The sequence below is a fragment of the Natator depressus genome, chromosome 1, assembly GCF_965152275.1.
Source record: "Natator depressus isolate rNatDep1 chromosome 1, rNatDep2.hap1, whole genome shotgun sequence".
In the NCBI taxonomy this organism is placed as follows: domain Eukaryota; kingdom Metazoa; phylum Chordata; order Testudines; family Cheloniidae; genus Natator; species Natator depressus.
Window position 1 is genome coordinate 24,951,818 of NC_134234.1, and position 25,809 is coordinate 24,977,626.

The 25,809-nt window shown below is 42.2% G+C and overlaps 1 long non-coding RNA gene across 1 annotated transcript in view; it reads right to left on the reverse strand.

Moving 5' to 3' along the window:
* Positions 1-12,853: 12,853 nt before the first annotated feature.
* The window catches only part of LOC141989623 (uncharacterized), a 55,320-nt gene continuing 42,364 nt past the window's right edge, over positions 12,854-25,809 (reverse strand). Inside the window, exon 4 of the long non-coding RNA XR_012640016.1 lies at positions 12,854-12,904. This is a non-coding gene — a long non-coding RNA (uncharacterized LOC141989623). The remainder of the gene's footprint in view (positions 12,905-25,809) is intronic.

The following is a 25,809-nucleotide window of genomic DNA, read 5'->3' on the forward strand; positions in this document are numbered from 1 at the left end:
GGTTATTTAGTTTGCAGAAGAGAAGAGTGAGGGGGAATGAGATAGCAGCCTTCAATTACCTGAAGGGGGGTTCCAAAGAGGATGGAGCTAGGCTGTTCTCAATGGTGGCAGATGACAGAACAAGAAGCAATGGTCTCAAGTTGCAGTGGGGGAGGTCTAGGTTGGATATTAGGAAACACTATTTCACTAGGAAGGTGGTGAAGCACTGGAATGGGTTACCTAGGGAGGTGGTGGAATTTCCATCCTTAGAGGTTTTTAAGGCCTGGCTTGACAAAGCCTTTGCTGGGATGATTTAGTTGGTGTTGGTTCTGCTTTGAGCAGGGGATTGGACGAGATGATCTTCCAACCCTAATCTTCTATGATTCTATGATAACACAGGCCAAAGAAGTTCACCCGTATTTCTGTACTGAGCCAACAACTTCTGTTTGATATAGAACATATATTTAGAAAGATATCCAAATCTTTATTTAAATACTTTAAGTGATGGGGAATCCACCACTTCATTAGGCAAGTTGTTCCAATGGTTAATTACCCTCACTGTTAAAATGTGTGCCTTATTTCCAGTCAGAATTTGTCTAGCTTCAACTTTCAACCACTGGATTTTGTTAGCCCTTTTTCTGCTAAAGAGCTCTCTACAATAAGAAGTCTTTTCTCCATTTAGGTACTTGTAGACCATGATCAAGTCACATTTTAATCTTCTCTTGATAAATGAAATAGCTTGAACTTCTTAAGTTTCCCACTAAAAATCATGTTTTCCAGACCTCAAATCATTCTTATAGTTCTTTTCTGACTCCTTTTCAATTTTTCAACATCCTTTTTGAAGTGGGGACACCAGAGCTGGATTCAGTATTTTTGTAATGGCCTCACTAATTCATAAATGGAGGCAATATCACCTCCCTACACCTAACTGATATTCCCCTTCATCCAGTTGTTACATTTGGACTCTTAGCTACAACATTACCCTGGGACATCGTGTTCAGTTGGTTATCTACCATGACCCTTAAGTCCTTTTCAGTGTCACTGCATTCCAGGCAGGGGAGAAAGTAACTTAAAGGACTTACCGGCATGCAGGGGCTGGCCCTAAACCAAAGGGGGCGTGGCCTCAATCCAAAGAGGCGGGGCCTTTAAATCCCGGGCCTCCAGGAGTGGGGCTCTGGCGGTCATTTAAAAGGCCCCGGGCTCTGGCCACTGCAGGGAGCCTCGGGCCCTTTAAATCATCGCTGGAGCCCTGGGGCTCCCAGCTGCCACCACTAACCTGGAGCTCTGGCAGCAGGGCTCTAGCAGCGATTTAAAGGGCCCTGGGCTCTGGCTGCTGCCCAGATCCCAGGGCCCTTTTAAATTGCCAGCCTGGGGAAGCTGCCCCTTGACGATACAGTCAGCTGTGTACGGGCTTACTTTCAACTCTGATTCCGTGATATAATTCTTCCGTTTTGTAAGTATGACCTACATTCTTTGTACCTAGATGTATTTGTTTGTTCCTTGCATTTGAGTGTATTAACACACATTGCTCAAATTAACCTTGCTTACCAAGTGATCAGGATTGGTCTGTATAACTGACCTTTCACCATCATTATTTACCACTCCACAATTGTTGTGTCAGCTGCAAATGACACCAGTAATGATTTTTATTTTCTTCCAGATTGTTAATAAAGATATTAAATAGCTTGGGATGAGAACACACCCCTACGGGATTTTACTAGATTAGAAATACCCCCTTTCGATAAGAATACTTTGCCATAGAGGAGATAGATAGGAGGGTCTTTTTCTTCTAAGGATCTGAAAGAGCTTTAACAAAAATATTAACTAATTAAGCCTGAGAGCAACCCCATGGAGTAGGTAAGGCCTACACAGGAATTAACTTCACCCACAATGCAGCCACCTCTAAGGTAGAATGAGGCAGCTATTTAACAGTGCACAGCAATGTTACACAACATTTTAGGACAGGAAGTGGAGAAACCAAGTGGAATTGCTGCCAGTATTTTAGATAGATAGAACGTAATTTCCAAAAATGGAATTTAGCTAGGCCATTGGGATTAACATTTCTGCTCTTGCAAAAGTTCCTTGGGATCTTTAATTATCAAGACTGTTTTATATCTCCAAAAGACAGCATCTCATAGAATCATAGAATATCAGGGTGGGAAGGGACCTCAGGAGGTCATCTAGTCCAGCCCCCTGCTCAAGGCAGGACCAATCCCAAACTAAATCCTCCCAGCAGGGCTTTGTCAAGCCTGACCTTAAAAACTTCTAAGGAAGGAGATTCCACCACCCCCCTAGGTAACGCATTCCAGTGCTTCACCACCCTCCTAGTGAAAAAGTTTTCCTAATATCCAACCTAAACCTCCCCCACTGCAACTTGAGACCATTACTCCGCGTTCTGTCATCTGCTACCACTGAGAACAGTCTCGATCCGTCCTCTTTGGAACCCCCTTTCAGGTAGTTGAAAGCAGCTATCAAATTCCCCCTCATTCTTCTCTTCCGCAGACTAAACAATCCCAGTTCCCTCAGCCTCTCCTCATAAGTCATGTGTTCCAGTCCCCTAATCATTTTTGTTGCCCTCCGCTGGACATTTTCCAATTTTTTCACATCCTTCTTGTAGTGTGGGGCCAAAACTGGACACAGTACTCCAGATGAGGCCTCACCAATGTCGAACAGAGGGGAACGATTACGTCCCTCGATCTGCTGGCAATGCTCCTACTTATACATCCCAAAATCCCATTGGCCTTCTTGGCAGCAAGGGCACACTGTTGACTCATATCCAGCTTCTCATCCACTGTAACCCCTTTTCTGCAGAACTGCTGCCTAGCCATTCGGTCCCTAGGCTGTAGCGGTGCATGGGATTCTTCCATCCTAAGTGCAGGACTCTGCACTTGTCCTTGTTGAATCTCATCAGATTTCTTTTGGCCCAATCCTCTAATTTGTCTAGGTCCCTCTGTATCCTATCCCTACCCTCTAGCGTATCTACCTCTCCTCCCAGTTTAGTGTCATCTGCAAACTTGCTGAGGGTGCAATCCACAACACAGGGCATCCATTCAGTGCCAGCTCAGAAAGCACTGTGTCAAATAAGCTGCAGAACCTAGGGATATGTCTACAGTGCAATTAAACACCTGCAGCTGGCCTGTGTCAATTGACTCAGGCTTGCGGGGCTCCGGCTGTGGGGCTATGCAGTGTAGACATTTAGGCTTGGGCCTGAACCCAAGCCCATCTACATTGCAATTTTATAACTTCTTAGCCCAAGTCCCATGAGTCAGTCAGATGACATGGGCCAGCCACGGGTATTTTATTGCACTGTAGACATATCTAGGTGTCCCAGAGAGGTCTCTATTCATGTACTAATTCAACCAGCCCTATCTAGCTGTGAAGTTCTAAAAGAATACTATACAACACGCAACTGAAGGCTGTTTTTAGAAATTGTGAAGACCTTTACAAAGGACTAAATTAAACAGGTGTGTGGAGGGGTGGTGAGGGGGACAGTGGTTACTCTGGTAAATACCACATCGATTAAGCATTCATAATTGCCCAATTCCTGGAAAAGCTTTACTCTCAGGGATCAACAATGCTACAAGTGTCAGAACCCCAGATCTAAGGAGGTGGCGAGTTCTTCCTTGTTAATCTCAGCCAAGCTGCTGCGCACATCACTACTACAGAATTAACAATACAGAAACAATGTCAAAACTAAATTAGAATGGCAGAGGCAGAGGACGAAAGGAAATTAACTTGTGACTAAATGGACTAAAGATGACTTTTAGTCCTCATCAAGAAACCACTCAAAAGTGCAAGTTAGAAGCTGCCAACGTCATGGGAAAATCTAAAATTAAAACAGAAAATGGAAAACAGAATGTGCCGACAAGAAGCATCATGAACGTGCGGCTCTGAAGTTTTGTCTTACATTTCCTAGAAAGTCTCTTCTTACCCCAAGAAGCTTTCCAATTTTATGTGAAAGTAAAATTCTGGTACACTGAACTAAATGGCAAAACTCCCATTGATTTTCACTACAGGCAGGATTTCATCCCTAAAGACAAGGTGGGTGAGGTAATATCTTTTATTGGACCAACTGTATATTGTCACATTTCAAAACTCCTCTTACAATATGCTTAATGGCCAGATTCTGTATCTGTACAGATACAGATTTTGTATCATTAAGAGGTAGTATCTTACCTCTAGGCATAATCCTAATGAAAGAGTACTACTCAACATGAGTAAGGGTGATGGGATCTGGCCTGAATTAGCCAGGCCCTCTACTTATTCAAGTTGCTTAAAGACCCTAGTCCCATCAGCTATACCACTGAAACTAATTTTCAAATAGTTTAAAATAGGGATCATGAAGAGTCCCAACCTAGAGCCTCAGAGATTACATGTGAAATCCTGGCCCTATTGAAGTAAATAAGAGTTTGCCATTGACTTCAGTGCGGCCAGGATTTTACCTTAAGGTCTTGTATTTATCCTGAAAATGGGTCCAGCACTGTAACACTTGTATAAGCATCAGAACATTGTCCCATCCTGTGCTTCATTGCTGACCTGGAAGGGGTCACGTCACAGGATGTTCATTCCATCTGGTGCAATGTGGCATTTTGTTATTCTGTCTCTGTTCCCATTTCCTGTAGTCTTTAGCCTTGCTGCTGCAATTACAACAGGGCTTCAAAACAGTGCCAAGGTAGTGATTTTGTGAGATGAATAAATCTAGGAATTGTTACAATAAACCCCAACTCATGTCATGTTGGCCACTGACCAACTTAACAAGTTTTGGTCATTACCTACCTGGGCTGCACTGAAACCAGCAATCTAGACATTAAAGATTCCATTACCCATTACCAGTCCCCTGAACCAGCTCACTTGACTCATCTCCAGAAATTTTAATCTGACTTTAATACTGTCAAATCCTTCTTTTAATTAAATTCTGATTGCACTTCTGGAGAAAGATCCCTATTATTGTTCCAATTTCTTAATCATATCCTTTATCATAATGAGTCCAACATTTTTGCAAAAATAATAATAAAAAGTAGCAATTATTAGCAGTGTGAATATACACATCTCTTCATACAACCAAGCAACATACGTCCTTGCCTAATCATTAGGGCCTAATATGTTTACAATCACAGGTACTGCAAAATGCCAAGACCTTCAACTTATCCTCCATGCACATTAACAGGATCCAAGGGCAGCCAGCTGAGCCAGGGCCTTACGCAGGGGTAAACCTGGACAACACTGCCAATGTCAATGGAATTACATCAGTGTAACGGAGAACAAAATTTGGTCAACAATTCTTGTCTTCCCTCTTTCCCCCAGCACTTACTCTAACTATAGGCATTAGAATCCACCCTGGCATGGAAAGCTGCCAATATGAGAATTTCCATTTCAAATTCTCTTTGTAAGTTTATGATTTACTTGTGTATATGTAGTTTACACGTAATAGATGATGAGACATTGGTGAGACAACTCTTTCAAAACAAGCCATTCTTTTGCAGTATAACTGGGTGTAAAAAATTGGGCAAATGTCAGCTATTTTCAACCCATTTGGTGGTTTATTGCCATACCCTCTCCAGGGGAAATTTGATGTCTCTTCCATGTTGAGATACATGACTTACATTTTACTGTTTGTAGTGTTTTGAATCCAGATGAATCCCAAAGCATCTTACAAACTCTACAAACTGATGAAAGGCAGTTACCACTTTGGGTGAATTGTGGGACCTGTTTAACAGAGCACTTTAACAATATCATGACAGCTGGGTCATAGGTCTCATCTGATATCTTCTTGCCAGTTTGAGAGATATTATCTTTTGAATGGCAAACAACATAACCTTTAACTTCTTATATATTATAGGTTGGGCTTTTGTCTGGATATTCAGACAACTATTAAATTCCCACAGTCTTTGAAAGATCATGCTGTTTTCTTTCTATGCCAGGGAATCTTATGGTTCCAAAACATTCTCTTTTGCCTTCTCCTCATGGCATCTGACTGAAAAGCTCACTACTATCACCTTGATATATCTCAGTTCTAACTTTTGTGTGATTGCCTACTGACCCTAAAGATCACCCCAAGAACTACTCCTAGCAAACAACACCATAATTTCTTCAGCTCAGATTCTCAAAATGATTGTGTAGTATTCCTGATTTTCATCTCATTTTGGGGAAAATCTCTAGGATTAGAGATGGATGGCCTGGAAAAAAAAATTGCCCTCATTTCCAAAGTAGGAATTTATCTTCTATTGCTCATTCTTCGTCTCAGACATGAACACTTGGTAATCTAGAATAGACGAATGACATTTATTTTCCATTATGCTGGCCCTTTAGTATGGCAGCAGGCACTCCTTAGTATTTTTGCACTTCAATGTTATAAAAAGACTTTCCCTACAATAGCTTCTCTTTTCCTCTCCTGCTTTCTTACTGACACACACAAAATTCAAAATGCCTTAAGTCACTCAAGTGCTGAATGACCTACCAGGTGCTTTTGAGCAAATATTTTTGGCTAGTGCTTTCTTAATGTACTTATACCTCAGTATAACCTGACATACTATTAGGAAACCATAAATGCACATTCTGGTAGCTGTGCAAGGGTTAAACAAAACTCACTGTCAAGTGTCCAGTGTGTAAGGGAGATCAAAATCAAAGGTCAATGAGAGGTAACATTTTGTAATGACTTTGTACAATGCAAAATTTGCTAGTTGCATTCCTGACAAGTTTGTTCCATCCCTCCCAATCCCCCTTATTCAAACATGTTAACATTTTCTCACTGATTAAGGGTATGTGAATGAGGGTGAGGGAATGGGTAGAAAAAAAAATTCTGTATTATTTATTCATAGTCAGCTCTTTGCCAGAACCAAAACCCCTTATTCTTTCCTGGAATTAAGTTGCTTCTAAAAGGGATTAAATAATTTAGTCCAATTCTATAGTTCATCTGTAGGCAAAACACCCGATATCTTCAAGGAGTGCAAGACATCTGAGGTTTTGGTATTTCCTAAATGTGTAAATCTATAAGTTTATTTTTGAAAAGTTAATACCAGCAGTATTAAGAGGTGCCCGAACAAAGGAAGATCTTTCACTAGCTGGTCATGTTATTCAGCTGAATATGGTTTTCTTACCTAAATGTTTCATTTTCAAATGTTACTTTGCTTTATGTCCAAGATGGATGTCAGGAACAACCTTAATAATGCTTTCAATTCTATCTGAAAAGCAAACGTAAAGGCAGGCCTCTAGACACAGTTGGACATTTACAGACCCTGAACTCTGGAGCTATTGCACATCTGTACACACAGAACAATACAGACTGTATATTTAAAGAGATGGATACCTCAAATAGGAATTGTATTGGGTCACCAGATCAAATTATCTATAGAGAGTCTTGCTGAAGTTTGTTGTGCTCTGCCTTTTGTTCCTGACATCTTGGGAAGAACTATTCAAACTGGCTATCAAGGAGTTATCTATTTTTATGCCTACCAGAACATAGTATTCCTCACAGTCATTAATGAGTTTATCCTCACAACACCTCCATTATGTAGGGAAGTACTATTATCATTAAGGCTGCGAGTTTGTCACGGAGGTCACAGATTCTGTGACTTTCTGGGACCGCCGGGACTTCTGCAGTGGCCGGTGCGGCACAGGTAGCCCCTGGGCCAGCCACACCGGCCACTGCTGGGGCAGTCTCAGGCCACTGTGCCCTCCTCCCACAGCAACAGCAGGAGTTCAGGTGAGGGGCTCAGAGCTGGGGGTTGGGGTGCGGGAGGGGGTGAGGGCTCTGGGCAGCACTCACCTCGGGGTTGGGGGGGACTCCCCAGAAGTGGCCAGCATGTCCCTTGACTCCTAGGTAGAGGAGGGGGGAACTGCAGAGCCAGCGCTCTTGGCGGAGGCAGCGTGCAGAGCTGCCTGGCCATGCCTCCGCCTAGAAGCTGACGGATGTCATTGCTTCCTGGGAAATGCAGAGCTGGGTAGGAAGCCTGCCAGCCCCGCCAACCCCCACACCCACCCAGCATCAGCAGGGTTCCCAGGACACCCCTGAGCACCCACGGCACTCCTGGGCCATACCCCCCACCCCAAGATTTAGTCAGGGGTATATAGTACAAATCATGGACAGGTCATGAGCCGTGAATTTTTGTTTACTGTCCGTGACCTGTCCATGACTTTTACTAATAATACTCATAACTAAACGTAACCTTAATTATCATCCCCATTTTACAGTTTTGGGGACTGAGAGACTAAATGACTTGCCCACCGTCACACAGGAAGTCTGTGGTGGAGCAGGGAATTTAATCTGGTTCTCTGAATTCCCAGGCTAGAGCCCTAAACACTATAGTGTCCCTCTTCTAAACAGAGAGTTAGGTAGAAAGCATTAAAAAATAAAGATGCTTTAATCAAATTTCCAAGAACTGCTCTTATCTCTCATCTCTTGTCTCTTCCACTATAGAAAACCTCTACATTTCAGCTTCATTTTGTTCCAAATCTTAGCACATCTAGTAGTAAGTTAGTATTCTATCTCGTAGATCCCTCACAGCATAAGAAAGCATTGACATACATTGCTGACCTCAAAGATGCATTCTAGTTAAAAACACTGTGTGATTCACTTATTTCCAATTAAACATTATAATCCTGTTTCCCCTTACCCTGATGCCACTTATAAAAACTCCAGCAACCTCAGTGGAAGCAGAATTGGGCCCTCTGCTCTCAGAAACCTCACACAATCATCATTCAGTTCTAAAGTATTTAGTGCCCTAAACAGAACGTTACCCTCAGGTGTTTAATGGACCAAACATCTGAGTAAATTCTGGATCAGTGAGAAATACATTTCTGAATATGACTGGATAGCAAAACATCCTTCCATAGCCTGTTAGGAACATAGGATTTTCCATTTTCTATCGGTCCTTCATAAATCTGGTGTGCTTCCTCCTGGGTGTAACCAATATCTTATTTTCATGCAGGTTGTAAGGAGAGTGGTCACTTTGGATAGGCTATTACCAGCAGGAGAGTGAGTTTGTGTGTGTGGTTTTTGGAGGGGGGTGAGGGGGTGAGAGAACCTGGATTTCTGCAGGAAATGGCCCACCTTGATTATCATACACATTGTGAAGAGAGTGGTCACTTTGGATGGGCTATTACCAGCAAGAGAGTGAGTTTGTCTGTGGGGGGGCGGAGGGTGAGAAAACCTGGATTTGTGCTGGAAATGGCCCAACTTGACGATCAATTTAGATAAGCTATTACCAGCAGGAGAGTGGGGTGGGAGGAGGTATTGTTTCATGGTGTCTGTGTATATAATGTCTTCTGCAATTTCCACAGTATGCATCCGATGAAGTGAGCTGTAGCTCACGAAAGCTCATGCTCAAATAAATTGGTTAGTCTCTAAGGTGCCACAAGTCCTCCTTTTCTTTTTGCAATATCTTATGTGAGAGAGAAAGAAACCGTCCATTGACTCCAAAATCTATGTTGTCTATTGGGCATTGCTGCACAGGTGAGTGGGAGGAGTGCAGGCATTTGCTCCTGACCACTGCAGATATAACCTTTCTGCCTCACAGGGTTTGAATTGGTGGACTTCAGCACCATAGTATAGACATCTACCATGTTAGATAGAGGAGTAACTTCATTAGCTACCAGCAGTAGTAGGTTATTATGCTCTAGTGAACCAGGAAATAGAGGGGAAACACCACATACCACTGCTAGAGTGGCCTGCAGCAGCGATCATCATATGTCTTAAATCATGAGGCCTCATTGCTGTTATCTTGCAGGTCCAGAGAAGCTCTATTAGGATGATCAGAGGAGTGGACAGTCTATTTTATAAGGAGACTAGAAGACCTTGGCTTGTTTAGCCTATCAAAAAGAAGGTGGAGAGGGGATATCTTTGCACTCTATAAATATATTAGAGGGATAAATGCGAGGCAGGGTGAAGTGCTATCTAAGCTACAGAACAATGTGGGCACAAGAACATGTGATGTAAACTGGCCATGAACAAATTCAGGATGGAAATTAGAAGAAAGTTTCTAACCATCAGTGGAATGAGGTACCGGAACAGCCTCCTAGTAGAAGCTGTGGGGGGCAAACAACTTAATTAGGTTTAAGAGAGAGCTGGACAAATTTATGAGTGTGATTATACAACAGGATTGCTTGCGATGGCAGGGGGACAAGGCTCAGCACCCTGGGGCTCACATCTGGGTCACATCTTATGATTCTAAAAGCTCATGCTCAGGGTAGGATTTCCAATTAGGCACCATAGGCAAGTGCCTAGGGGCGCTGGTGTTCTAGTGAAAAGTGGGTTAAAAGTTTCATTTTTTACAGAAAACATGAAGGTCAGCTGTAGGTGGGGGGGGGGGCACTTGAAAATGCTGTGCCTAGGGGTGTGTAAGGTGTAAATCCGGCCCTGCTCATGCTTCAAGGTTTCAGCTGGCCACCTGCAGGGTTCAGGAAAGGATTCCCCTCCCCACTCCAATGTATTCTGGTTTGGTGGTGGTGGTGGTGATTGGCTGGTTTGGGTTTTTTTTTGTTTTGTTTTGTTTTTAATCTAATTCTTCTGAAGCATCAGGGATAGCTATGTCTAGAGATGGGGAGATGGGACACCAGACAGGGTGTGCCAGAGCTCTGACCAAGCATGTTCTCTCTCAGGTTCTTGGCTGGCTGGATCTTGTTCACATGCTTGGGGTCTAACTGACCACCATATTTGGGTCTGAGAAGGAATTTTCCCCCAGGTCAGATTGGCTGTGACCGTGGAGGGTTTTTGCCTTCCTCTGCAGTGTGTTGATGTAGATTACTTGCCAGGTTTATCAGGGTATATCTCACTTGATCATTTCTCTCCCTGCCATTGTGGGGCCTCATGCACTGGTGTGCCTCGGTCCCTCCTGTGGCACATAATAGTCTAGTATCTTGTGGGCTGTAATACTTTGATCTAATTTTGGTTTTTGGTTTAGTTGTGCTGGTGCTGAGTGGTGTTGGTGGCCTGTGATATACAGAAGGTCAGACGTGGTGGTCCCTTCTGGCCTTAAATTCTATGACTCTGACTGTATCTTAGCATGACTACATGATATTTTATTTATTATTGGTAAGGGTACACATTTGGCATGGCCATGAGTGCCCTGACATGAACATTCAAAATAAAATCACAGAACAGAAAAAAGCCAAGTAACATTTTGAATGTTTATTAATTTGTTTTCCCTGTTCAAATACCTATCAGCAGCATTGTAGTCAATTTCAAAATGTTTAACAGGAGCATGGATTTTACATTTATACTTTATTTTTCAAAATCCTAGGAATTTAACTGTAAAAAACGTATAAAGGCTACTTTTTGTACAAAATACCCAGTGCTTTGGAGCATAAAGTTGCTGGTGTGGTTGCTTTTTGTCAGATAACTATATTACCATATCTACATAGAGATATTATAGCCATATGTGGGAAAATATTTGATTCTTAAGTGCTTATATATTGTACTGTACAGTCTTTAAATATGCTGTAGGCTGTAGTTATGAAACTAACAATTGCCTGATGTATGCCAAGATAATGTTTGATCTGGAGTACAGCTTCATTCTTTTTTTTTTTCCCTATAGCAATGAACAACTGTTATTTATAGCTCATGTTACTGAAAGAAACTAAATACCCATGGATCCTAAAGAATGCTGATTGCTAACTGAATGTTCCTTTTATGAGAACAAAGAATGGGAAAACAACCTGTGCGTGCAGAGTTCCTGAATTTTTGGGGGAAAAAAAGTTGGAACATTATTCGATGGTGGATTTAAACAACTCATTTATCACCACCTACGTTCTAAAAGCAAGTGCAATTACAGATTGAGAGGTGTAAATAAAGGAATGAACAGTATATATTATGTGCAATTATAACTGTCACCTTTCTGTCTCTTGGGTTTCTTTGAAAATTCACTTGCCAGGCCAACTTAAAGTGTTTTCCCGAGAACATGTTTACTGAAGTGTAGAAAATGTGACTAATTTAACTAGACATTTCATATACCTTCATTATTGTACAATATAAACAAAATTTAGAAGAAAGGGCAAATAACTAAGGTATATCTTGCATTTCCCCCACCCTCCAGGAAAAAAACAAAAACCCCAAACACCACAATAAAATCTTGCAACAGTGTTTTCAGAGATTATTTTCTATTTAATTAGTATGCTACACTAAGAACTATCTTTATGGTGTTTCATTGAGATATAAAATGAAGAAACTCAAAGTGCTATAAGAAGCTTCCTAGAAAGATTTGATGGGTTGGTGACAGCAAATATTAGCTCCCTGTGTTATTTTAGCCTGAAGTTTTCATTTTTATTGGTTCCATTTTAGAGATAATAAAGCTAAGCTCATATAGAAAATGGTCTTGAGATGCATATTTGCTAACTTTGAAAAAAATGTTTCAGGAGAATTTTCCAAATTTGTTGGAGGTCTCAGGGCTGCCACTGGAGTTGTTTGTGTGTATCATTGCAGCCATTTGTACTCATGTGCTACTTTTCAAACATTAGAACAGCATAACGGCTAGTAATAGTAATTTTAGAAGCACCCACTATAACTGACAACGATAGAAAGGAAGGACAGTCTTATGAATAAGGCACAAGATTGAGACTCATGAGATCTGGGTCACATTCTTGTCCTGTCACACATTTGGAGACTGGGTAAGTCTCCTTATCTCTCTGTTCTTATTTCTTGATCTGCAATATTTCTATACTTCATGGTGCTGTTGTGAGGCAGGGAAGTATTGTTGGTGAAGGTGATCATCTGAAAGCTACAGTGACAGGAGCTGTAAGTACATAGAAAAGAAAACTGAAACAAGCATGGAAGCTTTCTAATGAGCCTCCATTCCTTCTCTTTTTCTTCTTCTTCTTTTTCCTTTGTTCCACTTTTCCTGGTGATGGTGCAGCTTTCTAATAAGCCTGTCCTTCGATCACTGTCCTTCGATTGGGGTATATAATTTTTCCTCAGGGAAAAGCAGAAATAACTCTATCATTTTATTATGATTAGCCAGCAATCCACCAGAAATAACGACCATTTGAAAATATTTATAAGAATCAGTTTCACTTGTAGCTTCAAACTGGCCATTTTGTATTATAAACTCTATCAGAAATTCAGATAATATACCCAGAACACATTCCATTTGTGATCAAACATTATTATATGTATTTCATGGTAACGGATCAAACACAGTGTGCGATTTGCCATGTGTCTTTTACAAAGGCTTTCATGCATTCTCAGATGCAGTTGTTCATGAACAGGAAGGGCTAGAATAATCCCTCATAAAGAGCCACAGCAATAATCCTGAGTAATGAGCAAAGTTTCCTACATTTTTTCAAGAGAATTCTTAAAAGTTAAAGGGATGTTCTAATGGTACGATTCTTTCAGACCGTATGTTTTTAATTCCTTTCTTTTTATCACCTGGATTAGACTTTTAGCAAAATGGTGGTTTACACCAAATCAAAATAATACATCTTCCTTGAATTCAAAGATTTATATTGACCGCCACTTGTCAGGTTTCGGCTATAGTTCATTTTTCTCCCTCCCCCCAAAGATAAATGAATGGTTATCTAACCAAGGAGACTACTGTTTGTTATATGTTCTTACTTGAAATATTGATTAAGGAATTAGTTGAAAATTCAAAAACCCTTGAGGGTCGAATGAGATAAAATTAAACTTGCGGAGCCTCCATTAAAAGTAAAAAAATGTAGCTGGCTGAATGACAACAAAGGATAAAGTGACTAATAACGCTGGTTCTGAATTTCACTAATTTAGCAGGCTATGATGGTTTCAAAAAAGACCTCAGACATACAGGAGAGAACTCATTTATCAGCTAAATCTGTGCACCCTATTAGAATGATTAGAGCTCAAGGAATCTTTTGATGCAGTAGCATGAACAACATTAAATGCTTACTGCTTCAAGGCTAAAGGGAGAATTTTAAAGCAAGAGACCAGCATGAACTATCTGAAACTTAAAAGGCTGTTTTGCATCTAAGGAAACATGAAGCATCCCTGTCACTACCTGTGACAGATCAATTAATCTGTCTACAATGTATATTTGATAGGGAATTGAAGTAATGTTAAGAATGAATTGTAAGATTACATAACTCTAGCATCTTTAAAAGCAGACTAAGTTGGTTTCAAGGAGACACCTTCAGAGAAGACAATTAACTTGCTAAAGTATGTTGGTCAAGGCCAGAGGAAAAGGTAGGAAGCCTTGGAGTTTGGAAAAAAACCCAAAGGAAGGGTTAGAAGAACAGTACAGTGGTTAGGACACTAGTCTACCCCTCAGGAAACAGAGGTTCAATTCTCTTCTCTGCCAGAGACTTCCTGTGTAACCATGGGCAAGTCACTTGCAGCTAGATCCACAAAGGGGACTTAGGCTCAGCATTGCAATGCCTAACTTCAGCTGCCTGCTGCCTTGTGGAATCCACATCCCCAAGTCAGGTGCCCAGGCTCCTTATACAATGCATGGGGAGAGTTAGGTGCTTAAGAATAGGATCCACAAAAGCTGGGAAGCTAGCCAACAGAAAATGTTGTTGAGGGGGTGGAGCCTATGCCCCGTCCCATCAGGGATTTAGGTACCTAACCCCAATTGGATTATCTTCCCTGAATTTTAACCTGGAGTTAGGTTACTAAGGCAGGTTGGCCCTTTCTCACATGATGGTGGTGCCCCCCCACCCCTTCCACACAATACCCTCCATTGCTTAGCTGACCTCAACCCAGGTTCACATCCTCAGTCTGCCTAAGAGGAGCAATTACTTGCAGACCCAGTCTCCTACCTCCTGGGTGAGTGCACTGGGCTATGGGATAGTCTAGGGTGAGACTCCCCTGCTGAAGCTATTCCACTTTGCAAGAAATACTAAAACAGTCATTGGGCTAGAAAGAGTGAGAATGCTCTATAGCCCTGTGGTTAGGGCACTCCCCTGAGATCGGGGAGACTCTGATGAATATTTATGTATTCTATAAAAATGGGCACAGCTTCAGCAGGAGAGATTGAAGTCTACACCCAGAATACCACTTTGCCCAGGGGTTATGGCGCTTGTTGGGGAAGTGGAAGACCTAGACTGCCAGACTCTGTTCCTCTCCGGCAGAGTGGGGATTTGAAGCTGGATCTCCCACACCCTAGCAAGTGCTCGAACTACTTGGCTATTTCTTTGTGGAGCTAGCCTGTATTTTTCCTGTGCCTCAGTTCCCCATTTGTCAAATGTGGATAATAGCACTGCCCTACCTCACAGGGGATTGTGAGGGAAAACACTTTAAAGATTGTGAGGTGCCAAGACTGTGCTAATGGGAGCCATATAAATACCTTAGACAGACCCAGACAGAGACAAGGTAGGTGAGGTAATATCTTTTATTGGACCAGCTTCTCTTGGTGAGAGAAACAAGGTTTTGAGCTTACACAGAGCTCTTCTTCAGGTCTGGGAAATGTACTCAGAGCCTTACAGCTAAATACAAGATGGAAGAGATTGTTTAGCATAAGTAGTTAACACATATTTCAAGGGTTCAGAATAACAGCCGTGTTAGTCTGTATGATGAAGTGAGCTGTAGCTCACGAAAGCTTATGCTCAAATAAATTGGTTAGTCTCTAAGGTGCCACAAGTACTCCCTCCTTCATATTTCAAGGGACAAGTCCATTAGCACCCCTCCAGTCACAGGGAGGAGAGGAAGGGAGCGGAGCGGGGGAAGCAATTGAAAGGGAGTGTTTACATAGTAGTAACTCACAAAGATGGAACAGAAAGAGTTTTAATGAAAAATGAAAATTGAAAGGTGGATAAGGAATTGGTTAACAGGGAGACTACAGCGGGTCCTACTGAAAGGTGAACTGTCAGGCTGGAGGGAGGTTACCAGTGGAGTTCCTCAGGGATCAGTTTTGGGACCAATCTTATTTAATCTTTTTATTACTGACCTCGGCACAAAAAGTGGGAGTGTGCTAATAAAGTTTGCGGATGATACAAAGCTGGGAGGTACTGCCAATTTAGAGAAAGACCAGGATATCATACAGGAAGATTTGGATGACCTTGTAAACTGGAGTAATAGTAATAGGATGAAATTTAATAGTGAGAAGTGTAAGGTTATGCATTTAGGGATTAATAACAAGAATTTTAGTTATAAGCTGAGGACGCATCAATTAGAAGTAACAGAAGAGGAGAAGGACCTTGAAGTATTGGTTGATCATAGGATGATTATGAGCCACCAATGTGATATGGCCGTGAAAAAAGCTGATACGGCCTTGGGATGCATCAGGCGAGGTATTTCCAGTAGAGATGAGGAGATGTTAGTACCGTTATACAAGGCACTGGTGAGACCTCACCTGGAATACTGTGTGCAGTTCTGGTCTCCCATGTTTAAGAAGGATGAATTCAAACTGGAACAGATACAGAGAAGGGCTACTAGGATGATCCGAGAAATGGAAAACCTCTCTTATGAAAGGAGACTCAAGGAGCTTGGCTTGTTTAGCCTAACTAAAAGAAGGCTGAGGGGAGATATGATTGCTCTCTACAAATATATCAGAAGGATAAATACCGGAGAGGGAGAGGAATTATTTAAGCTCAGTACCAATGTGGACACAAGAACAAATGGATATAACCTGGTCACTGGGAAATTTAGACTTGAAATTAGATGAAGGTTTCTAACCATCAGAGGAGTGAAGTTTTGGAATAGCCTTCCAAGGGAAGCAGTGGGGGCAAAAGACCTATCTGGCTTTAAGATTAAACTCGATAAGTTTATGGAGGAGATGGTATGATGGGATAACATGGTTTTGGTAATTAAATATTCATGGTAAATAGGCCCGATGGGCTATTAGAGGGGGTGAGATCCGAGTTACCCAGGAAAGAATTTTCTGTAGTATCTGGCTGATGAATCTTGCCCATATGCTCAGGGTTTAGCTGATCGCCATATTTGGGGTCGGGAAGGAATTTTCCTCCAGGGCAGATTGGAAGAGGCCCTGGAGGTTTTTTGCCTTCCTCTGTAGCATGGGGCACGGGTCACTTGCTGGAGGATTCTCTGCTCCTTGAAGTCTTTAAACCACGATCTGAGGACTTCAATAGCTCAGATATAGGTGAGAGGTTTTACGCAGGAGTGGGTGGGTGGGATTCTGTGGCCTGCGTTGTGCAGGAGGTCGGACTAGATGATCATAATGGTCCCTTCTGACCTTAATATCTATGAATCTATGAACACGACTAGAGAGATTTGCATGGTATAATAAAAGAAATCCGAAAGGTCTAACAGGGCTGTGAAGGGAAAAATCAGAGGAATAAGGTGCATGACAAGTTGACTGGCTGAAAGGGTCAGAATTGAAAAAGGAAAAAAAGCTTTCCCCAGGCACACTAACCCTGGCCAAGTATAAGACTAGTTAGCCAGGCTGTTTCTTTTGTTTTTAGCTGATTTTTCTTTCTATTCTTAACAAATATCATTTTTAATTAGCCCCTCTGATTACCAGAACTTAGCAAATAAGGCAGCTAGCTACTCAATACTTCTTTTTAACCTCTTCATTCAATGTGTGTACCCATGACTTAATTGCTGTGTGCCATCCAAACGCTGCACTGAATAGAAGATATTTTATTTCTTTGGGAGCTTTTCTATTGTGCTCATTACTGGAGAATTCAGGCACCTCACAAACATGAATACAAATTCATTAATAGCCACCTAGTGAGGTGTGTGTGTGTGTGTGTGTGTGTGGAGTATTACTAATCTCATTCTACAGCTAGGGAGCTAACACATAGAGGTCAATTATAAAAATTGCGAAAGCTCCTACCAATTAATCTGAGTGCCTAACATGAGATACCGAAGCACAGATCCTCAAAGATATTTAGGTTCCTAGCTTCCATTGAAGCCTTTAATTATTCCTTTCTTCCAATTTCTTATTGTGTTCTGCCTTCTCAAAACACAACAAAAGCTCTTCAAGGCCAAGGCCTGCCTTCATCTTTGTGTGCAACCAATAATAAAAAGCCCCTTCTATAAAGTCTTGGCATCTGCAGGGAATTTGCTGTTCTGACCTTCTCTAGACACAAACAAAACTTCACTTCTTCAAAACTGATGCCCCTGCCCTAAGGGCGACACGTATAATAGGCAAGGGGAGGTGTTGCCTCCCCTAGCACAGCCATCTCTGCTGCCTGGACCATGGTGTCGTCCCCCCCCCCCCCGCAGTCTCTTCCCCTCCCTCCTCTGACCCTTCTCCCATGTCTTGCTGCTGCTGCCTGAGGTGAATCTTCCTCCTCTCCTCTACCCCATCTCCTTCCCCCTCAGAGGTCCCCACAGCTTCCAGCCACATCTTTCCTCATCCTCCCCCCCCCCCCCAAGGGGCGCAGTGTGTGTGTGTGAGAGAGAGAGAGAGAATGTGAGTGGGGAGTCAGTGGCAGATGGGCGGGGGTGGGGGGGGGAAGCAAGTGGAGGGGATCCCTGAGTAACTTTACACAGTGAAAAAGCCTTCCAGAGACCTAGTAGCAGAGATCACTGAAACTGTTAGAGAGTCATTAAAGTGGTACTGAAGCCATTTCACAGGCATTTGCCAACGCCCAGGAAGCCTTTGGCCACATTCAGCTGGCTTTTATATTGTAAGAAAATGTGTTACTGAGGTTAAAACAGTTTCCAAATGAGGAGCCTTCAGTAGTCTCTGTACCCAGAAGAAGTAACTGCTAACCTGCCTCAAGGCGGACCTGATATAGCCAGTGAGTTTATTTCTTGATCTAGTCCTTTTATTCAAATCTAGTTTAAATAAATGAGTCTGGCAGGGTATTCTGTGTAAGAAAGGTGATTAAACTACCGCCTGAATGCAGGCTGTCAGCGACAAGCACTTTTTCAAAAGGAGAGATTGGGCTTCAGGTTGGCGCAGGTAGCCTGGCTTTTCGTCTCTCTCTACACAGCGTACATCGAACTCCCTGCCACGCAGAGGAGACTCTATCTGGCAATTGAGCTGTACCTGTTGCCTGTTCAGTGCCCTTGAGGAATGTTATTAGTGCTTTAGGGTGAAAAGGGCAGAGGGCGTCACGGGATGGAGGGGCAACAGCAGGGGGCGGAGGCGAGTGGCAAGCCAGCTGCACAGCAGGTGGTGATGGGGGTCTCATGGCGGGCAGGGAGAAGGGTCTGTCAGGGGGTGTGAGGAGGCGAGCAGCAGGTGGGCGGGTGGGGGAGGAGGTGAGCGGAGGGGAATCTTGGGGGCGGGGGGTGAAGAGGTGAGTGGTGAGCCAGCTGTGGGTAAGGGCGGGGCTGTGGGCAAAAGAGGCAGGACAAGTGGCTTACCTCCCCCAAGGAAGTTTCACCCATTGCCCATGCCCTTGCGTCAGGGGCTTAGAACTTTGGCCCAGAACCTCAAAGATATTTAGGATCCTTCATTCCACTGAAATCAGTGGAAATTAGGAGGCTAAGTACCTTTGAGGATCTGAACCTTACAGTTGAGTGGATGAAAGATGCTGCTACAAAGTTACAAAAGACTCTACAGGCAAAGAGTCTCATCAAAAGGGAATGTGGGAAAAATAGCACTAAGAGGTACCTCAATTCAAAGTAAGTTAGTTTTTCTTTGTCTTTTTGGCTAAGTAAAAGCATTAAATAGTGGTAAAATAAAGACTAAAAAGTGAGGGGGAAAGCTGACCAGCACCAGAAATCTAGAAGAAAGTTAATGTTTGTCTATTTATGTATTATTTTAAGGAGTCATAATGATGGGCTTTAGGATGTTTCATTATTATCACTATGATAGTTTAGATTTCAGTAATTTTTTTAATTCAAGGTCCTTGAGAAGAAGCAGCAGCCAAAAAACAAAAAAAATCAACTAGCAACAGCCCTTCAAATTGAGATAAACAGATACTGGATTCGTGCAGACTAATTTCTTTGCTGTCTTGGCCAAGTTTAATATTTTTGTTTTTCTGTACGAAGTTGCTGAGTTTTTAATATTTGTTGTGATTGTAGAGGGTCTACATGTACCTGAGAGAGGACAGAAACAGAGGATGGAACATCCAGCAATTGAAGAGGGATGGCTTCACTGGAATGTGTATGTGACTTGACTCATTTAAGGCCACAGACTGGTCTTATTTACACAGTTGTAGATCTTGAATAACTTCAGTAGTGTTTCTGTGGATTTTCACTTAGTTAACAGGGGTCACAATCTGGCCCTTGATCTAACCGAGTCTGGATATTGCAAAGTGGACCAGAGTATTCAGTCATACTACACACACAAAGAAACACAGACAAGTAGAAAACAAGTAGAAAACAAAGATGTTCTAAACATATTGTATCTGGAAAGTAAGTAAGTAATAAAATAAAATAAAATAATAATACCTAGTTTTTATATAGCACTTTTCATCGGTATATCTCAAAGCACTACATAAGGACATCAGCATTGTTATCCCTATTTTACAAATGGTTCCATACCTATGCAGCATAACCCTGTAGTGTAGACTCAGTGTACAATGACAGGAGGGGTTTGTCCATCACTATAGGAACACCGCCTGCAAGAGCAATGGTAGCTAGGTCCACGGAAGCATTCTTCCATCGACTTAGCTGCATCTACACTGGGAGTTAGGTTGGCATGGCTCTGACACTCAGGGGTATGGATTTTTCACAGTCCTGGGTTACCATAGCTTTGTCAAACTAAATTTTAAGTGTAGACGAGGTCCCAGTTACACAGATACCGTGCAGTTGTGCCAGTGTAAAAGAGCAGGGTTTACCAAGGGGTTTTAATTCGGATCTAATCTTAAGAATGAAAATATTTGTTTTTCACTTTCAAAGCCCTTCATGGCCTATCCACAGCCAACCTATCATCATCTCTCATTCACTATTGATGTTGACTCCTACCTCTGATTGACCCCTGAGGCCAGCCTCCGTCACCCACTTGTCACATTTGCAAACAAGCATCTTCATGCTTTCTCCCATGCTGCCCCTCATGGTTGGGGAGGAGGCTGTAAACATCCACAAAGCTGCCTCATTATTCTCCTCCAAATCACTCTGTGATGCCTATAAAACTTGATGCCTATAAAACTTGACAACAGTTAGGCAATAGATATGTTGTGACTATTGCCTATCATGCTTATCAATACCGTCTCATTGTTTCCTTGTCCTCCTCTGTCTATTTAGATTGGAAGTGCTTTTGTTCTGTTTGTACATCTCCAAGCACAATGGGGTTCTGGTCCATAGCATGATAGTAATACAAATAGATAATGAGCAGAATTTAGCCATTTGACAACCACTGTGCCTTTTTTGACTGTATTGTTAGTACAGTTATAAAAAAATACTTTTCAAACTGCTAATAATTCAATCACCTCTTTAGTTGGTTAAAAATGTTAGTTTAAAATAAATAAATTAAAAATTTAAATTAAATCAAAAATAAAATGCTTTACCCTTAAGAAATAACATTATTGACCATACCAATAATGAAGATATTTCTGATGAAAACGTTCAAGACCAAATTCTGCTCTCAGCTACACTGGTGTAAACCTAGGGTAAGTTCTTGGAACTCACTGGAGCTCCTTTAGATTTACACCGATTTAAAGTGGAGCAGAATTTGGGCTCCAAAACTCCTTCAAACGGGCACTATCACAAACTGCATTAAGTTGAGAAAGGTTCAGGAAAGAAATAGAGCTTAGCCTAAACCATATTCAAACACTCCTGAAGCTAAGGGTGTATAGCTTATGGAACCCAATTCAAGCTCCAGACCTGAATTTTGTGTTAATTCCTATGCATATAGTGGGCCAAACAAAAATCTTGGATCCAAATACCTCTGAAATTTGTGCTGTTCAGACTTGGATCTTAATTTTGTGGCTCAGACACTTCTGTAGCCTAGTGTACATGCAACTATTGGAGAAAGTTGGGGAACTGCAGTGCAGACAATCATGCCACACATTTCTGGAGTCACCTGGCTCTCCAAACATACTTGAGAGAATAATGATGGGAGAGAGTTTTTAAACCACCATGTGAGGCACTTTTGTGATGTATAAATCATCTGAAATGCAGCGAAGTTGGTCAAAGAGCGCAAAAGCATCAATATGTGAATGAACGGTGTCTAGCACAATGGAGCTCTGATCTTGGTTGGGTCCTACAGGAGATTCTGTAATGAAAATAATAATACAGTTTAGACACTTAAAGCAAGGACAGTATGTGAAAAGTGAGAAGTAGGACAAGAAATGTTACTCCTGGGGGAATTCTGTGCCATGGCACAATGCAGAATTTTGCAGAAATTAAAGTTGTGCGCCCTGAATTTCCTTTCCCCCACAGAAATGGGCTGCAGGGCTGCTATCCACCACTGGACTCGGCAGAGCCCAGCTTGCACATGGAAGACATTGCTGAGGGGAGGGAGAGGGAGCTAGAGGGTTTCTGACAGCTGCAGTTCCCAGCATGCCCTGAGGGAATGCAGGAAACTCTGGGCAAGCCTGGGACTGAGCATCAGGCTGTTTCTCCCTCTGAATACTTGGGCTCTGGGGGCAGAGGGGAACAGGTGTCTGGGCAAAGGAGAGGGGGGCAGAAGCTGGGCTCTGGGGGTGAGTATCTGGGCAGGGGGGGCCCTGCGGTCAGCTCTGGGGAGGAGGGGGTTTGAGTGTATTGGCTGCGGGGGCCCTGCAGGTCAACTCTGAGTGGGAGGGGTTGTGGGTGTCTGGCCCCCCCTGGCTGGGCTCTGTGCAGGGAACGGGGCAGAGAAACAGGAACTGGGTTGTCATAGGGGTTTCTTTAAGTCTTTACTCCCAGGGGAAATTTTGTATGTCTGTATTGTTGTTACAGATATACTTGCTGATGGGTATTTTGAAATAAATTACCAAAATAAATGAAACTTGTGTGATTATGTGGCTTTATATTGACAAAATTTGCAGAAATTTAAAATATTGTGTGCAGAATTTTTAATTTTTTGGTGCAGAATTCCCCCCAGGAATAAAATGTCTAATCAAACACAGACAACTGACAGGGTTTGGTCAAAATGAGAAGACATTGGTAGATGTAAAAGAAAATATTAGTAACTAATAAAATCAACAGTGAACTCTGTAAGAAGGAAATACTAGAAAAGGATAAACAAAAACTCTATCTTTCAAATATCCTTTTCCCAGTTAAGAGATAAATGAGATAGACAAAAGAGAAGATGGTGATGCAGGAAAGCTGTATTGTGATTGCAGAGAAAGTGTTCACTAGAAGATTTTGAGGAAGAACTGCAAGAACGTTACTCAAAGAAAAGCCCAAGAAACAACTGGAAGCAGAGACCTAAAGAAAGGTTTTGTACTTGGGAACAAAATGAAGGCTGAACTCAAAGAAACATGTGATCACTATGGTAATTGCAAGTGGCCAGTGGGCAAAAGAAAGAGCAGCTTATATCAATCAGCAAGTTGAAAAATATAATGATCTTAGCTAAAAAAACACTGGGCTATACAGTGCCATTGAACTTCCCCTTTATTCCAGGGAAGAATCCTATTTCATAACTGATGGCACAATATGACCTATTGGGAGTACAAACACAGGGAGAAGAAAAGAAATGAAGCTTCAGAAAGAAAAAGTGATGTGAAAGCGTATCTGAGAAGCAAGATACAGAAACTTATACTGAAACAATCAAAAAGATTTATCGTAGGAGAAAGGAAGAATCCATCAGGGATTCCCTGAAAGAGCCTGAAAAAATCATTTGTAAGGAGATATCAGAAAAACATTTGATTGCCAAGCAGGTAGAGGCAACTATATCAAAGACTGAGGTCACATGTTCTGCAGAGCACAAAGCTAACCTAGAGGCAGAATGGGAGAAAGGGAAGAAGAATTATAATTATAGTAACAGAACTGGTATTTAACCACAGCTAAAGAGAAATAGCAGAAGGTCATTTGAAAGAATGTGAAAATGCTAAGAAAGAAAGAGGAAAATGGTAAACAGAAAGTACTGGAAGAGAAGAGCCCTGGGAATAATGAAAGGAAGAACTCCCAGTCCCTACTACTTATGAAAAATGAACTAGCTATGGCTAGTTCAACAAAACATTAAAATGTAAGCAGCAATTCACAGCATGCATGAAAATAATTACAACACCATTATAAAAATCCACAAAGATACACATAATCAAGGTTCTTGCACCAGCCAAAAGAGATCAAGAAAAAACAAAGAGTATTTCATTTAGACAGAGTGAAAGAAAAGCCGTGCATGGAACAAACTTAGCGGGGATGGTTGGTTCAGAATATCAAGAGGTTCTGCTTCAAAATCTTTTTGCTATGGGTGTATGAGTTGCTGTCACCTTAGACTTCAAATATAGATGACATTGGAAATGGGCTTGAAAGGAAGGGGGTTGGATCTGATCCTAAACTGGCTCTAAACCAGTGGTGCGCAACCTGCGGCATGCAGCTGCATGTGGCCCATCAGGGTAGTCTGATTGCGGGCCATGAGACATTTTGTTGACGTTGACAGTTCACAGGCATGGACCCCCGCAGGTCCCAGTGGCCACGGTTTGCCGTTCCTGGCCAATGGGAGCTGCGGGAAGCGGCGGGCCACAGGGACATGTTGCCTTTTTAATGGCAATCACTAAAGTAAGGGAAAATTCCACATTCAGACTGTGGAGAGCTTTCTCACTACTTGCCATCATCAAACCATTAATATTTAGCATTAAATGTGATTTAAACTAGCAGTCATCCAGTAATTCAGAGGACAGCTCCAGCATAAGTGAATGTGAACTGGTATAATGAATTCTGAATATTAACATTAGTAGTGTAAGTAGCAGTAGCTAAGGACTTTAGGTTGCTTAGATATTATTACTCTCACAGTTTGTATTTCAGGAAGTTTTGGAATTCAAGCTTCTTGAGAAGAAATAGTCAAAGAGCAGAAGAAAAACAACCACCAGCCACTCCAATAGAGATAAATAGACTGGATTGATACAAACTCTGAGTTATTTTTTCCTGGCTAGATATAATATTTTGTTTGTTTTTGTTCCGTTCTTCTGGACCAAGTTGTTGAGGTTTTTAAAAAATATTTGCCTGTCTGGAGGGAGCCTACATGTACCTAAGGAAGGAGAGGATGTGCCCAGAACAGAACACAGCATAGAATGTTCAGACATTGGTTGCGATGACCTCACAGGACTTTTGCATTACTTGGCTAGTTCTAAGATGTTAGTTCTAGGAAGTTAGCTGGCTATAAACCTACTCCAGCAATTCATCTGAGAATTTGATTAATTCATTAGTAGAGGCAATGGGAGACATGGATCAGTGTTCACATCACACTCCCTGTCAGTACCCAGCTGGGGTCAGGGAAGCTAATGATCCAACCAGTGGACCAAATTCAGTGATGAATACACTTGAGGCATGTTATGCATATGCTAATGTAACCCTTCTGCCCATCAGAGTTGGCAGCAACAAGGGCCGGGTTCCGTATCTAGGGGTTCCATTCCAATAACACAATGCAAAACCGGCTCGAGCCCCCACCCAGTGACCTGGGACAAATATATACCACCCCTGCTGGGCACCTCCAAGAGGCAATACTTCTCCTCTCGCAAGAACAGAGTCTGAGTGTAGCAAAAGCCTTTTAATAACAGAGAGAAACAATGTGGCATTATGTTGGGGAAACTCCACCAACAGGATTCATAACACAACCTATGAGCAAAAGACCCACCCCAAGCAAATTGGGGCATGTCCTTTCCCTTTGGTTCTTGAGTCCAGCAACCCAAAATCACCCAAAGTCCCAAAAGTCCGATGACCCAAAAGTCTCTGTCCCTGGTCAGGGCAGCCCCAGAGTTTGAAAGTTTATCTGCAGAGTTTAACCTCCCAACCTGGGTGGAGATGGAATGGGTTAAGGGGCACCTTACATGGTCCAAAGTTGATTGCCCCACCTCTCCATGGTGCTCCGCTCTGCCAGCCACCCCACAAGCTGCTCCAGGCATCCGACAAACTGTTCCACTCACTGTCGCGCAAACAGCTCTGCTCCACCAGCCGCTCTGCTCTGCCAGCCATCCCGCAAACTG